Genomic DNA, 19,632 nt, shown 5'->3' on the forward strand with positions numbered 1-19,632 from the left:
CTGCAACATATCTCAATATCCTCTTTCCTATTGGAAGGAATGATTTCTCCTGCCACGGTTTACTGTAGTTTGCTATACTCAACCTTCAGATCCATCGTGAGCCCTCAGTCAGCCAGCGTTAAACTCCTCATGCAGCCGAGACTTCTTTATTTCCACGCATGCAGAGCTATCTGTTTAATCTTTTAATCCGTGGAACTACTACTTCCACCGCTCATGAATTTGCTATGTAATAGTGAATCCTCTATAAAGAAAATAGGAGTTGTAATGCATTTTAGTATGAATCAATAATAAAATTAGTTTTAGTTTTGTATGCTGTAGCATACGTTGAGCTATTTTTTTTTGTTATTTTGTTATTTTTTCATTTCTTCATATTGGTATCAGAGCAGGTCGAGGCCTTGGTGCAATCAAGGGGGGTCGAGGTTATGGCCTCGATAACCCTAAATTCCCCTTAAATCATGTTTTGTCTTTTGTTCTCTTTGTTTATAGATTGGTCATGGTGAAGCTGTAGCTTAAGTAGGGAGAGTCTTTATTGCAGTCATCGCGTGAGGTCTAGAAGAGATCATGAATAGAAAGGGAGGGTTTAGAGATTTACCCTGCCAAAGAATAGCATAATTCAAAAAGGAAATCGCAGGAGACCACCACCAAGATCACATAAGATCGTTGTAGAAAAGAAATCAGTCGTCACTGAAAGGAGAAGCCAAATAGCAATCACCTTCTTAAGTAGAGAGGATGTAGAAAGGACAAAGAGGAAGTTTGAATAGATCACCGAAAGGTTATGAAAGAAGAGAGCAGTTCTGAAGAACTTGTTAGCAAAGAGCAATTGAAAAGAAGAGGAAATCTTGGAGAAGAAAGGAGCCACCAGTCAATGGATGAAGCAAATTGAATTGTAGTTGCAATCGAAGGTCTACCATCTACGCGGAAAGTCACCTGGAAAAGTTGGTTTTAGAAATGTTTGGAGTCAAAAGGCTACAACCACCAGCAAAGTGAAAGAAAGTGTGTATTGTGTTAAGTTTATGGTCACCTGAAACCATGTGTATGTAAAGTTTGTGGTCATCTGAAACCACTCGTGTGAAGTTTGTGGTCATCGGAAACCACTTAAGCCACCTTAGATTTGTATTGGTTAAGGATAAATCTCACAATCCCAAAGTGATCTAGAGAAAAGAAGTCACCAATGTATCCAAAGCTACAATTACAGAAGCATAAACCATATTGTCAAAAGTTGAAGAGATCGTTAGCAAACGATTTAAGAAATCAGGGGAAGCATTGTAATGTTGTCACCCTAATGCAAAGAGGGAAAAAGGTCTGAAGACCATCAATTAAAAGTATTTTAAGAAACCTGCTGCAGCAGATTGCATGAAATTTGATCATGGTTTGGAAAGAGGCCAACATAGCCCACCAAAGCTAATACCCTGAAGCACGAGCAGTGTGAAGTGTTAGTGGTAGAAATTAAAGGGGACTGTTGGAAGAAGTAATTTCTCCCACTTCTTAGACTATTCTCCTCTCCGTCTCCATGTGCAGATCCTCCATGCAAGGAGATGCTTCGATCAATTATAGGGAACATGCAGTTCCACAATTAAACTATAGTTTGCCACATTCAGCCTTCGGTTACATTTCCAGTTCAACATGCATCTACAATTAGCTCATTTGCCACCGTTACCACCGTTAAACTCTAGTTTAGTTGTTAGTTATTTACTCCCTTTAAACATGCATAGATTATTAGATTGTTAGCATTATATTGGTTACTCCATTTACTAAATTAAAGGGATGTGATCTCCTCCACGCATGTAATTTCTATTTCAATTCTCTGGCTTTGTTATTACAGTGAAATACTCTATAAAAGAGAGGAGTTGTATTCATTTTATGAATCAATCAATAAAAGTTAAATTATTCTCTACTTAGCAGAATATTGTGTTGTTTCTTTTCTTTTTGTTCTTTCATGTAAATACTAATTTTTATTGATTTATTTCTATGTTTTATTTCTTTCCTCTGTTTTCATATTGGTATCAGAGCTGGTATGGGCCTATCTCCCTTAGGGTAGGGCCCAGAACCATGAGAGAAAGAGCTTGGTGTGAACTGTTGTAGCAGTCAGAAGGAGTCCACTACCTGCAAAGAAATTTGGAGATCATCGCCATTGTGCAGCCGTTGATCAGAGTTAACAAAGAAGTGCGGAATCACTTCTTGGTGAAGAAGAAAAAGGAAGGAGCCAGAGACCAAAATATCATGCATGAGTAAGTGCCAGAGACCAAAGTATCGTGCATGAGTAAGATCGCTGTTTTTTTTAAATGATTAAGTGTTAAGGGGGAGTCGAAAAGCAGTAAAGATGAGGTTTTAGAAATTTATAAGAAAAGGGGATTGGTGTAAGATTTGGTCATGGTGAAGCTGTAGATTAAGGAGGGAAAGCACTACTCGGGCTGTAGCTGAAGTTGAAGACTTAAGAAAGAGCATTCTATTTCTGTAAGAAAGCAATGTTTGAGGTCAATAAGGCCTTTCATAGTAAGATTCCCGAGCACCTGTAGTGTGACTTTAAGAGAGGTGTTGATACAAGTGAATCACACCTGAACCTATGATAGACTGGTAACCAAGAGGGCAGAGCTCGTGGTAAGAGCATCCCAATAGCAGCTTGGGATTTCCTACGTTCAATCTTTAGTTTTAGAAGTTTTCAATGCAGCAGCATGAATGAAAGAGACAAAGAATGCAACCAGAGTTCGCACTCAAAATTAAAGGGAAATGTTGGAAGGAATAATTTTAAAATGTTGGAAGGAATAATTTCTCCTGCCACCGTTTACTGCAATTTGCTATACTCAACCTTCAGATCCATCATGAGCCCTCAGTTGGCCACCTTTAAACTCCTCATGCACATTTTTCCCTTTCATGCAGCCGAGACTTCTTTCTTTCCACGCATAGAATGCTGGCTCTCTAATACATTGGGATCTATATCCGGAGATTCGAGAACGCCCTATTATTCTATGGGGTGAGGATGCAGAGCTACCTGTTTAATCTTTTAATCGGTGGAACTACTACTTCTACCGCTCATGAATTTGCTATGTAATAGTTAGAAGGATCGATGAATCCTCTATAAATAAAATAGGAGTTGTAATGCATTTTAGTATGAATCAATAATAAAATTAGTTTTGTATGCTGTAGCATACGTTGAGCCATTTGTTTATGTTATTTTGTTATTTTTTTATTTCTTCATTTCCAACTTGCCAATCTGAGTCTTTTGATGACTCCATGAATCTTGAGATTAAACTAACACCATACATGATATCTGGCCTTATAGCTGTGAGATACATGAGACTTCCAACAACTAAACAGAATTATAATTCATATACAACTCTTCTAATCATCAGTTATGAAGGTGCGAAGACCTATAATGCTTTTGTTTTCTTCAATTCAATTCCAACGCACAGAAATACGGACTGTGTACCATGACATCTGGTCACACACATAAAGAATAATTCCAATAATAATAATTCTATACGCTTCTCAACGACCTGGATAAATGTCGTCATAAATCTTAAAGCTACTAGATCTAAAATAGTCATTGTGGGAAATTAATATATACAGGACGTAACAAAATCGACAGGGTTATAAAGGAGAGTTGATGCCGAGAAGAGATTTTGCATTGGAGATGTGAGTGGCCCAACAAATTGTAAGAAAATTAGGTGGCTTAAATACCGGCCGAAATATTGGGCACACCCAAGAGTGGGTGATGAATTCCGAGGGATTATTTTTCATTCCCCACTATATTTCTCTTTAGTAAAACAAAAACAACTTGTTATTCGTATCTTGGTTGATCTTGATAGGGCCATTTAAGGTCCTTGTTTTGTAACGTTTTTTTGTTGTAACAAAAATTTTACTTCCTTGATGTTAAAAAGTCAAAGATTTAATAAATTAATTTTTATAAGACAATTTGATATAAATTTAATGTCAGAATTTTAACGAATCTAAATTAAGATTTGCATAATAATTTGATTTTCTTATCATAACATCAAGATTTATGTTAGTAGTTGTCTCAAAGAATACATACACCCTCATAAAAAAAATCATACTCATTAAAGAATGAACAAGCACATTTTATGAGTATTTATCCATAAAATATTAGACATTTGTTCTTAAATAAGTAATGAAAAAGCACATTTTATGAGTATTTATTGTAAAATATTGGACATTTGTTCTTAAATAAGTATCCATTGTAAATACATATTGGTTAAAGAACATGCACATTTTAAAAATTTTTTGGTCAATAAAGGCAGAGCAAGTAGTTTTACCTTCATTAACATATTCAAATACAAAAACAATGGCGTACGAGCAATATCAGCTAGTCTTTAAACGTCCAAAAAGAAACTAAATTCTAATCAACAAAGATTAAACCTAGCTTGAAACGCCTCTATTCATGGCTTTCCAAAGTGTTTTCAGCTCGACCACCACTTCTGCAGAGCAAAGGGCAGCCTTTACCTTTGCCACGACCTTGACCTCATCCATGGCAACCCGCTCCAATTCGACCCCTGCAAGTGTGCCCTCAGCCATGAACTCCTACATTTTGCATTTGAGATTCTGCCAGCCCATCACCATTTCCATTACCACCTTCACCTACATATTGATTTTTTGCCAACCCAACTCCACTATTCTCCTCATTGGCCTTAAGGAAGCAATTCAAAATGGTAAAATCAATACAAATCTCCTCTTTATCCTGGTCGAGGGACATATTGGTCAGAACCCACCATTTGAGATAATCTGTCGCCATATTAGCAAATTCCCTGTGACTCTTGAGTGCAGGTCGTTTTAGGTACAGAAGAAGAGGGTAGAAAGCTTCGGTGTCTTCGAGTTCACTCAAAGCATCAAGATCTCCTAGTCTAGGCTAGCCCACACCCTTCAATGAATATTTTAAAGTTATTTCTAACCCGCCAAGCAATTCTACCTCAAACAGTTCCATAGCTAGAGCTCTAACCTCATCTTTAGAAATGTTGCAATCCAGTAAAGAGATGACAAATCTAGATGAGATCTGCGTATTATCTTGCTAATACTCCTTCCTATCTAGATAAATTTGTCTGAGCACCATTTTAGTTACCAAAATCACCATAGGGTTGACTGTGCGAAGAATTCACTTAAGACTCAAGTCCAAATTCTCCTTAAAGGTGCATTGTCGATTAGGACAAGTCAAAGAAGTTGGAGTGTTGACCCCAAAATAGGCTACTACGTTCAAAAATATTCTTGTGACAATTCTAGAAAGGGTCCTCAAAGGATTCTGCCATCATCAAGAAAATAACCAGAGCTCTATTTTTCCAGATGAGATGGAAAAGGATTGATTCTGTGGAAATAACTTATCCAGGAAGCTAGGAATAATGCTTATGATAGACGGTACCACATGTTCTTCATCATTAATGAAGATAGCCAACATCTCCTTGCATACATGCCTGCCATCTTGAAATAAAAAGCACTTCAACAGAATGAAAAGTCGAACAAGATAATTTAAAGCATTAACTACTCCATCCAAATCAAAGATATAACAAGGCAAGTGGGCTATAAAGTCACCATCAATAAAGCATATGTGACCTTGCTCAAGGATCAAATCAATTTTCTTATATTTTATGAGATCCTAATTTTAAACACCTTGGTAGTGATCATGGTGCATTTAATGAGTTTCACCCTACCTCACTCAGAGAGAATTTAGCCTTCCGCCAATTTTATAGGCCCTCCAACCTAAATAACAACTTTAGCTCCAGTTGCCAAAAATAAATAGCCTCTCTTAGAAAGAACGAGAAGAGAGGGCCCACAAGTATAACTCATGTAGAATAAGCACAAAGATGAATCCACATCAACGAAAGGTTTTACTTGCTATTATGGAGTTTATCATGCTTGATTGTAGATATACTAGAGTTTATAGCTACCACTTTGTTCTACTAAATCATTTTAGGTACAAGGATAATATTTCTCTTCCCTACTATCTTTTTTTCTCCCTTAACACGGGGATTAAGGATGCCATTTCCAATCCCCATATTATCCCAGTAATGCATGAAGGCTTGATGGTGATTCTGTATAATCACATGAAGAACATGACCATCCAGATTAATATTGCAGAGATTTCAAACTCGGATGAATATTTTGACGAGTCAAAAGAGCAAGAAGGTGATGGCTATGATATAGAAGAAGAAACTGAAGATGACCCCCAAATGGCTAGATCAAGCAAACAAAAGAAAAAAATGGAATAGGGGAGACAAAACAGAGGGTTTGCTAAAAATAAACAGAGAGGGGAGAATGATAGTTTGAATGAGGAGGAGGAAGGGACTGACAATGACATTAACACCAAAAGCAAGGAGGCTCAAACCCAGGTGAGCCTGAAACAGAAAAAGAAGAATTCAAAAGGCAGGGAGGTGGAAGAAAGGTCGCCTCTCAGGTCTGATTTGAAGCAGAAGAGTGTCATGGAGGAGGAAACGACAACGAAAGATGATCAAAACACTAAGGATAGAGAGGTTAGTCTGGAGGTCAATCTTAATACCATGAACGAAGAACTTCAAACAAGTGCTCAATCGGATTCAAAAGGAAATCAACGACATAAAAGTCAAGAAATCCCATGAAGCTGGGAAAATTGACACCTTACAGGCCCTAGGTTTCAGAAAATTCAACTCCCTCCTAGAATGTCTTAGTGAGCTAACCAAGGCGATTAGCAATGCGAAGGAGATTATAAATGCCAACCGCAATAGTTTTACTTGCTTGGAAAATAGAGCAGATGCTACTGATCATAGACTAGATGGTATTGAGAACACACTTGAAAAAATTGGGGAGCAGAGCCACAGGATCTTGAAGGCTTCCTCAGTGAGCATGAAAACCCTCGTCCGCAAGTTGGAGACCTACCAAGGGGAAAAGACTATGGAGGGTATTATTGAGATCAAAGATGACACCCCTGAGGATAAGGAAATTGGGCTCGAAAGAAGAACCAGAGCTAGTACTAAAAGGATGCAGAACCAAAGCAAAGAAATAGAGGGCATCAAGCGGGCTGCAAAAACTATGGATCAGTTGGAGCTGGAAGTAGTGGAGATGCTTCAAAATTTGACCTAAGCCTGACCTTTTGTCGGTCATTTTTTGTTTTTAGTCTGTTCTGTTCTTTTACTTGTTGTCATTTTGTATGCCAGTTGTCTTTTCTTTAGATACTATCTTTTGTTTAGCTATGTGTTAATACTTATTTTTTGAGCTTCCTTTTGTACTAGGTTTCAGGGACCCATCAAAACCTATTTTCCCCCAGTCAAAAAAATGCAAATAGTAGTGACATCAAGTAGCTTATTATTTCGCAATATCACTACTATTATTTGATTTGGTAGTGGTACCTGTTAGGATAACCAATGGACAACTGAGAGGGGGGGTGAATCAGTTATCACCAAATTATATTAATCAAACCACATTATAACCTTTAACCAGAGCACATACACATTGAATACCAGAATAGAAGAACTTGATACCGGTAAGCAACAAAACTTAAGAATGAAACAAAGAATTAACATAATGCAACCATACCACATAACACCATGATTTGTATATGGAAAACCTGGTAAAGGGAAAAACCATGGTTGGAAGCCTACCCACAGTTAGATGATACTTCTGCAGAAAGTATGTGATACAATAAGGGGCCTACACATTGAGGAAGGCACGCTGCCTAGCACATACCTCTCTTTACAAAGTAGACTCACTGACTATAGAGAGGTTATAACCACCTCAAGATACTTGGACAATAATCCAGACGAATGAACTGCCAATGATAGCATCTATCATGCCTGATTACAGTCCCGGTTAAGCTCAATACCAGAGGCCTTTGACCTCTTACATAAACTCAATTTGATCACCTATGATCGACAGAATCTCCTTCGCATATGATATTTCATTCCATGACCACGACCATTACAACCACGATCTACAATGAGATCTTACATTAATTTATACAAACCCTAAGGCCTAAACCAGTTAGGTTGGCCACCTAAAAGATATTACAATAAGGTCATTACATACATCCATATTAGAATGATATGCCATGGCGGATTTAGACAAAAACAACATTAACCAATCCATAAAACATCTCGGTAACATGTAGAGAACATGTTAACATGATACCGGTCCATAACTTGGATAGGTACCAGACCTAATTTGGGTCCACCACACCAAAACGATATCTCCAATCAGTCGAGGAATGATCAACGATCACCTTCTACATCTCGAATTCCATCTACAAGCCACACCAACACCACTTATGCATCCTATCAAAGATTCTCCATAAAAGCTCTGCCGGTAAAACCCTAAACCCTTACCGGTAACACTAGTTCTTCTACTAGTAACCAAAACCTGCCTTTCGGTAACCAACCATAACAGCTAGTGTTGACATCAATGATAAAAACTCAATTCAACACATAATCAATTCCTTCATATTGCCAACAATCTCCCCTTTTGGCACTGATGGCAATACTAGATGTGAAAAAGAAAACATCTAAGTGTCAAGAAATGCTAAACATTTCTCATAGAAGATATAAAAATGAAAAACTGAGAAATCCCAGCAACTCCCCTTAGGGAGTGCAGTCCAATCTGAAACTGATCTGCACCCCATAAACATTATTTTTCACATATAACTCTCCCCATTTGACATTAATGCCAAAGATATGACATAGATATCAAAATTTTGTGAATCTCAAAGATGACTACTCCACCTGAGTAGTAGCACCACTACATCAATCTGGAGAAAACTATAAAGTTGATGATGCATACCGGACTGATGCCAACCTACATCACTTAAGTCTCTTCTGGAGGGGTAGATACCCCTAGCCCATCTCTCAAATATTCAAATGATTCCTTAGACAATGGTTTAGTGAATATATCTACAATCTTCTCTTTAGTGTTCACCTTAACCAATTTGACTTCCTTTTCTTCCACTTGTCCTTCAAAAAGTTATATTTTATTGAAATCTGCTTAGTCTTAAAGTTAAATACCAGATTCTTAGACATGTCAATAGCTATAGAGTTATCACAATAGATAACTACTAGTTCACTATAATTTACCTTGATATCCTTCAACATTTTCTTCATCCACAAGACTTGAGTGCAATTAGTGGCTACTGCAACATATTCAACTTATGTAGTAGATAAAGAAATGCATGAGTGTTTTTTGCTGATCCATGAAACCATAAGCCATATTCTGTTGTTCCTTGCAAATACCAAAATATCCTCTTTACTGCACATTAATGATTTTCTTTAGGATTACTTTCATATCTTGAAACAATACTTACTTTATTCATAACATCTGGTCTAGTCTGAGTTAGATACAACAAACCACCAATCATAGACTTATACCTTGTCGAATTTATCAGTGCAAATGTGTCTTTGATAGATAAATTATCATTTGTCACCATAGAAGTACTTACCAATTTGGAATTATCCATACCAAACTTCTTCAGCAATTTCCTTAGATACTTAGTTTGAGAAATAAAAATACCTTTATCAGTTTGAGTAATATGCAAACCTAAGAAGAATCTCATCTCACCAATCATGGGCATTTCAAATTCATCATTCATATTATTAGAGAATTCCATGCACAATTTATCTTCACCTCCAAAAATGATATCATCAATAAATACTTCAATAATAAAAATATCATCATCAGTGATCTTGTAATATAAATTACTGTCAGTGTTGCCTTAAGTAAAACCAAGCTTCGAAAGATATTTATCCAACCTTGTGTACCAAACTCTAGGAGCTTGTTTCAATCCATATAATGGTTTCCTTAACCTGAAAACCATATCTTTGTCATTTGTCAGTGAAAATCCATCACGTGTTTCAATGTATAGTTCTTCCTTAGGTTCACCATTCAAAAATGCACATTTAACATCCATTTGATAGACCTTATAGTTCGTGTATGCTACATAGGCAATAAATAGTCTAAACTTCAATTCTAGCTACTGGTGCAAATGTCTCACCATAATCAATTCCTTCCATTTGATAATATCCTTTACAAACCAGTCTAACCTTGTTACTTACAAATTGACCATCCTCATTTAGTTTAGTTCTAACAACCCATTTAGTTCCAATAGCATTCTTATTTTTAGGCTGGAGAACTAAGTTCCAAGTGTTATTCTTCTCTATCTACTCTAATTCATCTTCCATAGCCTTCAATAATAGATGTCGGTTCAATTTGAGAAATAAGACATACCTCTTCATTTTCCAGTCTTCTTCTTGTCATAACTCCCTTGTTCCTATCTCAAATGATTTGATCTTTAGAATGATTTAATCTTACATACCTTGGTGTCTTCTGAACTTCAGGTTCACTGTTTTGATCATCAGTCATAGTTGAATTTTCTAATTATACTGGTGTAATTGTCTTAGTGTCTTGTACCAGTTGAGGCATTGCCTGTTCAGTTATGATCATTTCTACTACTGGCTCTCTATCATATGATATAGATTGATCTTTGTATTGCTCATCCACTTTCACATTTGTGCTCTCCACAATTTTCTACAATCTTTTGTTATAACATCTATATGCTTTTCTTTGAATTTAATATCCAAGAAATATCCCTTCATCACATCTAGGATAAAACTTCCCAATTGAATCATCCTTTTTGATATAATGTTTACTTCCAAAAATTCTAAAATATTTAACAGTAGGTGTATGCCCAAATCATAATTCATAAGGGGTCTTACCGGTTTTACCTCTGATATGAACTCTATTGAATGTGTAGACTCTTGTACTCACTTCTTCTCTCCAGTAGATGTGAGGCAATTTGGCTTCCATTATCTTGGTTCTTGCTGCATCGAAAATGGTTCTATTCTTCCTTTCCACTACTCCATTATGCTAAGGAGTCTGGGGTGCAGATAATTGTTTTCTAATTCCATTTGTCTCACAATAACTATTAAATTCATGAGAAGTGAACTCACTACCTTGATCTGATCTCAGACATTTGATTTTCAATCCAGTTTTTGTTTCCACCTTTGCTTTGAAGATATTGAATTTCTCAAAAGCTTTAGACTTCTCCCTTATAAAAGTCAACCACATCATTCTAGAATAATCATAAATTATCAGCATGGAGTATCTATCACCTTGAAAACTTCTTGTCCTTGCTAGACCACATAAGTCAGTATGAATCAAATCAAGCACGTCATTAGATTTATAATGTATACTCTTAAAATAAGTTCTAACTTGCTTTCCCAATTGACATTCCTTATATACCGGATTATGAGGCTTTATAATCTTAGGTATATCTCTAACTGCCTTTGTTGAACTGATCTTAATAATACAATCAAAATTAACACGACACAACCTCTTATGCCATAACCAACTCTCATCAATATGAGCAATCAAACATGTCTTATTACCAGTGTTCAAGTGAAAGATATTACCTCTAGTTTGAGTACCGGTTGCAATTTCCAAACTAGTTTTGTTAATGATTTTAAATTTTCTATCTTTGAACTGAAGTTGGAATCCCTTATCCGCCAATTGACCAACACTTAAAAGATTATTCTCTAAATCTTCTACATAATAGATATTATCAGTGTTATGCTTGCCATCCAAAGAAATAGTACCTTTACCTTTGATCATACATGCTTTGTCATCTCCAAATCTGACTTGACCCTCATTATATTCTAGCAGGGACAAAAGTTTATTTCATCTCTAGTAATATGATGTGACCATCCACTATTAATTACCCATTCATCCTTGTCTTATACTTTTTCTATGAGGGCATTTTCTTTATTCTTGATAGCTAGTTCTAGTTCATCTTCCTTTAAAGACTAGAACACCCATTCCTTTCCATTATCGAATCCGCTAGCAGAGTCTCCTACCAGTTCATCCTCTAAATCATCACTTACTCCTTCCTCATCTGCTATGTAGCATTGTTTGTTTTTCTTGAATCTATATTTATTCTGATTAGGGTTAAATGATTTCTTAACTCTTTCTTCAAATCTTGCATTCCTTTCAGGACATCTAGATGCAAAATGACCAATCTTATTACATGCAAAATATTTAAAAGGTTCATTTTCTTCACACTTACTTCCTATCAGTGCTTTGGGTACTCTTCTAGCAAACAAGGCTTCAAGTTGATCAAATCCTTCATCCTCTTTTCTCATATCTTCCAATTTTTTTGTATATAGGGCTTTCCAATCACTTTTGCCGATAGATAATGATGAATGAAAGGAGGTTCATATTTTGCAGCTCCAGATGGTCCAAATTCTTCAAGCTCAAAATCATATAAATTCCCAAAGAAAATGTCTTTGTTAACTTAAGTGTTTGCCATTGTTCTCAATTCATTAATTATAGTAGCCATCATTTTGTAAGCTAGTGGAAGGGCTCTCAAGACTTTGGAAACTATTTCATCTTCACTCAGAGATCCTCCACAACATTGAATTGCCATGACAATCTAGTTTACTCTTTCCATAAATGTAGCAATTCTTTCATTATCTTCCATCTTCAGGTTCTCATATCTTACTTGGTAACCATTAAGTTTAGCAATTTTGACAGTAGGGTCACCTTCATTCAGAGTTTTTAATTTATCCCACATAACCTTTGCAGATGATTTATTAGTCGATCCCATGATTTGTTGATCAGTAAGGGCACACAGGAGGGCTCCCCTAGCTCTACAATCATTTTCAATATTCTTGTCCAAGTCTGCAGGAGCAGGATTGCCAAACGTCGGATCATAAGATGTATATCCTTTCTCAGTGATCTCCCAAATATATTTGCCAAGACATTTAAGATGAGTCTCCATTTGGATTTTCCATATCCCATCTTTTGTTCCATCAAGCTTAGGGATTTTTCTTCTGAAAATAGTTGATAGCTGATTTGATGTATTAGTTGCTATAGGATCTACCCCAAGCACTTAAGCTTCTTTCAAAAGAGGACCAAATCTCTGATATCAATTGTTAGGATAACCGGTGGACAATTGAGAGAGGAGGGGGTGTGAATCAATTGTCAACAAATTATATTAATCAATCCACTTTATAACATTTAACCAGAGCACAGAAACTTTGAATACCAGAATAGCAGAAAAAGATACTGGTTAGCAATAAAACTTAAGAATGAAAAAAAGAATTAACACAATGAAACCATACCACATAACATAATGATTTGTATGTGGAAACCCTGGTAAAGGGAAAAACCATGGTGGGAAGCCTACCCATAGTCAGATGATACATCTGCAGAAACTATGTGATACAATAAGGGGCCTACACATGCAAGAAGGCACACTGCCTAGAGTATACTGCTCATTACAAAGGAGTCTCACTGACTACAAAAAGGTTATAAGCACCTCAAGATAATTTGACAACAATCCAGAAGAGTGAACTGCTAGTGATAACATCTACCATGCCTGATTACAGTCCTAATTAAGCTCAATACCAGAAGCCTTTGACCTCTTACATAAACCCAATTCGATCACCTATGATCGACCAAATATCCTTCACATATGATATTTCATTCCATGGTCACGACCATTACAACCATGATCTACAATGAGATCTTACATCAATTTATACAAACCCTAAGGCCTAAACCAAGTAGGTCGGCCACCTAAATGATATTACAAGAAGATCATTACATACATCCATATTACAATGATATGTCATGTCGGCTTTAGACCAAAACAATATTAACCAACCCATAAAACATCTCGGTAACATGTAGATAACACGTTAACATGATACCAATCCATAACCTGGATACGTACTAGACCTAATTTGGGTCCACCATGCCAAAGCGATGTCTCCAATCAGTTTAGGCATGATCAAAGATCACCTTCTGCATCCTGAATTCCATCTAGAAGCCGCACCAACACAACTTATGCATCGTGTCAAAGATTCTCAGTAAAAGCTCTGTCGGTAAAACCTTAAACCCTTATCGGTAACACTAGTTCTTCTATCGGTAACCTAATAGTTCTGATACTTAATGTAAGTATAGATCCAATAGCAACAAGATGAGAGGGGGGAGGGTGAATCATACAAACTTAATCTTCCATAAAAACATCAGATTCAACCTCAGTAACATATACTTCAGTAATATAACCAAAATTGCTAATCATGCAAACTCAAAAGCATATAAACATCATAAACCTCATAACACCAGATTTAACATGGAAACCCAAATAGGGAAAAACCACTGTGGGATTTCAGACCCACTAAGAAATATACTCTTCTAGAGTATGCTTGGTTAAAAGAAAATCTTGTTACAGACTACAAACACATTGCTAGATGTGACCCAGTTAAGTGATTTCCCTTAGATCTGTTAGGATCTTCACCTTGTTAGAAGTGACCTTGTTAAAGGATTTCAAACACTCAATCAGAATGTCACCTTGCTAGAGGGTTTTATAAATAAGATTGTTAAGTCCACTCGGTTAAGAGATTTTCTGTCACTTTCACAAAATAATAGTTATAAAAATCTATCTGCAACTTCACATCTAAAATGCTAAAGCAGATTCTTATTTGTTCAATACAATCTAGACATAGAACTAATCTTGTCCATCTGTTGGGCTTCTATACTCTGTTATTCAAAAAGGTCTTCAAGCTTTTGTGCTCGGTAATCACTATGTAGCATCCAGTGCATACATTTACCTGCATATATTGTTTATCAATAGTTCCCTATTTATAAACAATTAGCTAACCACTTAATCTCCTTGATCACATTTCCCATGATCAATCTTAGCCATTAGATCTTCAAAATTTGACCAAGTTCAATGTATCCTTTGATCTGAAAATGGTTTACCCTGCCTTGGAACTTGCATACATTTCTTGGAACTTGTGCTAGTGTATTGCGGTTCAATCTGAGTTGTAGATCTTCATGCCGATTTTCCTTTGCCATAGATTCATTAACAAACTTCATGCATGACATACCAATCATCTAATCAGTTCCAGCTCATCAGCTTCCTTCATTAAATAACGCATGTAACCATTTAATGTATTTTGTTATAGCTCGGTTACAACTCGGTAACAACTCGGTAAATACTAAACTTCACTCGGTAGACATTTTGCCTTCATTAACCGATAGCAATAACCTTAGGGTTTACTGACTAGGTTCCTTAGGGGTTTACCAACTAGGTTCTTTATTCGATAACATAGTATAGTATTAACCTTACAATTTACAACATATGTATGATGCCAAAACAATCTAAACATCATGATCTCATCATTGTCTGACTCGGTAATAGTTGCCCATTGAATACCTTATTCATCCCCTTATTCATCATATTCTTTCTGTGTCTTTTATCGACATCTTTATACTCTTCAAATTGTACTTCTCAAGATATGGCAACATCATACTGAATTAGAAAATCAATTTCTAGACATCAATGACAAAATAATAATATCAAGACAGTAAACATCCTTAATCAGTTATATTCATAATCATCAACAACCTTCTCAATATCCTTATTGAAATGCCAACAATCTCCCATTGTCTTTTATAATGTCAAATGCCTACAATCCCCCCCTTTGGCATTGATGGCAAAACCCATTGATTTGACCTTAAAAAGATTCGGATTGCTGTGATTCTGAAATGCTGAAATGCTCTCTTGCTGTCAACAGATTTTCTCTCCCATACAGTAGACTTCTCCTCTTTTCTTCAGTCTTTTCAATCAGTCTTCTCTCCCTTATATTAGTCTTCTCCCCCTTATATTAGTCTTCTCCCCCTTGGACAACAATGCCTAAAAGTAAAGAACCAAAACATAATTTCTTCCTATATGAAGTGATTTCCTACTGTTGTGTATCAACTGAGTCTCAGTCAGAGCATTTTGTCTTCAATTCTTGTTCCCTATATTGTTTCCTTTATTATTTCCTATACACCTTTAGAAAACATCCTAAAGTGTGTATATTGGCATCAACTCTAAAAAGATATTCGATAGAGTCATTGAATTGATGCTTTCACCAAACTCGGTCAGTGAGTAGAAGATAGGGGTAGGACCCCTAGCTTACTTCTAAGATATTCAAAAGTGTCCCTTGGTAGTGGCTTGGTAAAGATATCTATTATTTGTTCCTTTGTGCTAACATACTCAAACACCACTTTCTTCTCTTGAGCTTCTTCTCTAAGATAATGATATTTGATAGAGATGTGCTTTGTCTTAGAGTGCATAACAGGATTCTTTGAAATATTAATGGCCCTAGTATTATCACAGAATATAGTTACTGACTCAGTAACTTTCTCATTTATTCCTTCCAACAGTTGTTTGATCCATGCAATGTTGGTACAATTCAATGCTGCAACAACGTATTCAGCTTCTGTTGTTGATTGTGAAACACATCCTTGTTTCTTGCTAAGCCAACTCACTAGTCTTTCTCCTAAAAAGAAAGCTCCTCTACTTGTGCTTTTTCTGTCATCAATGTTGCCTGCCCAATTAGCATCAGTATAAACTTTTAAATCAAAATCATTTCTTTTCTGATATACTAAGCCATAATCCTCTATGCCTTTCAAGTATCTAAAAATTCTTTTGATTGTTGTCATGTGTGTTTCCTTAGGATCTACAGAGAATCTTGCAACTATACCTACTGCATGTGCTATGTCTTGTCTGCTGTGAACAACATATTGTAGCTTTCCAATCATAGATTGGTAAAGTGTCTCATCAATAGATGGAGATTCATCATTCTTTGATAATTTACAGTTGGTAGTCATAGGAGTACTTACTGGTTTTCAATCCTCCATTCCAAATTTCAAGATTTCCTTTATGTACTTGGATTGAGTAATGAAAATCTCATTTTTCATTTGCAATATCTGTAAACCTATAAAATACTTTATCTCACCGATTAATGACATCTCAAATTCTTTTCTCATTTCATTTCCAAAGTTCTTACATAGAGAGTCATTTCCACAAAATATAATATCATCAACAAATATGGCTAAGATCAGTAGTCCATTTTCATCATTCATCATGTATATATTGCTATTCTCACTTGAATTTTTTGAAAGTAGCATATGCCAACAATGTTCTTACTCCTTCAAGTCTAGCCACAGGTGCAAAAGTTTCACCATAATCAATTCCTTCTTCTTGAGCATAACCTTTGCAAACTAGTCTTGCTTTATTTCAAATGACCTCTCCTTTTTCATTTAGCTTGTTTCTGAAAATCCACTTTGTATCGATTACATTTTTGTCCTTTGGTCTTGGGATTAGTGTCCATGTGTCATTCTTCTTGATTTGATCAATCTCTTCTGTCATAGCATTTATCCAATCTTCACTGTTAAATGCCTCTTTCATTATTCTCAGTTCAAATTCAGATATCAAACATGTGTTTTGTCTTAGTTTGTTCCTTGTAATCACTTGATCATCCTTATCTCTTATAATCTGACTTGGTGCATGTTGTCTTCTAACGTACTTGGCTAATACAGGCTCGGTAGGCTTTGTATGATCTTCTTCATCACTCGATAACTGGATATTTTCTTCATTTTCTTCAACGGTTCTCTCGGTAGGACTTGTCAGTTGAACATAGACAAATTCATCATAATCTTCTAGTTTCTTGGAATTTCCTTCATCATTTCTTTTTGCAAATTCATCAATTTTCACATTTGCACTTTCTACTATTTTGTTAGATGATTTGATCAGACATTTAAATGCTTTGCTTCTAGAAGAATAACCTAGAAATGTTCCTTCTTCACTTTTCTGATCAAACTTGTCATTTCTATCATCTTTGTGTACATAGCATCTACTTCCAAAGATTTTAAAATAACTTACATTAGGTTTCTTGTCATACCAGATTTCATATGGTGTCTTCAAAGTACCTTTCTCCAATTGTACTCGGTTCAGAGTGTAAACTACAGTGCTTATTGCTTCTCTCCAAAATGTTTGTGCCACTTTCTTTTCAATCATTAGGGTTCTAGCGCAATCCACAATAGATCTGTTTCTTCTCTCAGCTATTCTATTTTGCTGTGGAGTTCTCGGTGCAGAGACTTATCTTTTAATACCATGATCATTTTGAACTCATCAGATGTGAACTCTCCTCCTCTATCTGATCTAAGACATTTCAGTTGTCTTCCTGTTTCATTTTCAACTCTTTCCTTGTACCATTTAAACATTTGAAAAGCTTCTGATTTTTCTTTTAAAAACATTACTGACATCATCCTTGAATAGTCATCCACAAATAATATGAAATATTTATCACCATAATGACTTTGAACTTTCATAGGACCACAAAGATCAGTGTGCACAAGATCTAAAATTCCCTTAGAAGTGTAAAACTTACTTGTAAAGCTTGATCTTGTCATCTTACCCATCTGTCATCCTCGGCACATAGCATTCTCAGGTTTTTCAAGACTCAGTAGACCTCTTACTTGGTGCTTCTTACTTATTTTGATCAAACTATCAAAATTTACATAACAAAACCTTTTATGTCATAACCAGGTATCATCTATCTTTGCATACAAACACTTGTTTCGAGTTGAGTCAAGGTGAAATGTGTTACCTTTTGTTTGTGTCTTGGTAGCAGTTAACTTTCCATTCTTGTCATGCACTTTGACAACTCCTTTCTGAAATTCTATTTGGTAACCTGTATTGTTTAGTTGTGCTACACTCAACAAATTGTATTTCAAACCTTCAACCCAATAAACATCATTGCATCTTGCATTGTCAAGAAGTGTTATAGATCCTTTACCTTTCACTAGACATGGTGCATCATTACCAAATCTAGCATAGCCTCCATCATAATCTTCTAACATAACAAATTGCGTTTATCACCTGTCATATGATGTGAGCATCCACTATCTATGATCCAAGAATCATTAGTGTTTATATGAGATATTAGGGCTTTTTCCTCATACCTTTCTTCATCTGATCCATCTTTAATAGCCACATAAACTACTTCCTCTATATCAGTTTCATCTAATTTATCATCATTGGATTCCTCATCAGCTATTAAGCACATCTTTCTATCTCTTCTTCTGAAGTCTCGGTGTCCTCTATAATGATTGTCTTTTTGTCTGTCATCTCGGTAATCTCTCTTTTCAGTAGAATCTTTGTCAGGATAGTTAGAAGCCATATGTCCTATCTTATCACAATTGAAACATTTCAAAGGTAGTTTTCCTTTATACTTACCTTTGCCTCTCGGTAACCTTTTGGCTAATAGTGCTTCAAACTCTTCCTGCTTTTTGATTTCCTCATATAGTTTGTGTACTTCTTCCATGTTCTTATGAAATCTTTCACTTGCTCCACTGTGAACTCCTTCAGAGTACTTATACTTTCTTTCATTGTAATCATTAGATTCATCAAGATGAAAAGAACTAAATGCAGATTCAACTTTATTTACCGAAGATCCACTGTTATCAAAGTTACTTAACTCAAATGCATGTATCTTACCAATAGTAGCATCTAAAGAAACTGGCATATTAGGTACAGAGCTCAATTCATTTATTGCAGAGACTCGGATTGCATTAGCCAGTAGAAGGGTTCTTAACAACTTACTTCTTATATCCTTTTCTTCAATAGTTCCACCTGCTCCTTTGATTTGATTTACAATCTCCTTTAGTCTTGTACTGTACTGAGTTATGTTCTCATCTTCATTCATCCTCATAGATTCAAGTTGTCCTCTTAGACTATCTACTTTTTCTCTTTGAACATGTTCATCTCCTCCATATACTGATATGAGCTTATTCCACATAGTCTTTGCATCATTGCAGCCTTCTAGATCATTAAACTCT

Source organism: Cryptomeria japonica, chromosome 9, assembly GCF_030272615.1.
Source record: "Cryptomeria japonica chromosome 9, Sugi_1.0, whole genome shotgun sequence".
NCBI lineage: Eukaryota > Viridiplantae > Streptophyta > Pinopsida > Cupressales > Cupressaceae > Cryptomeria > Cryptomeria japonica.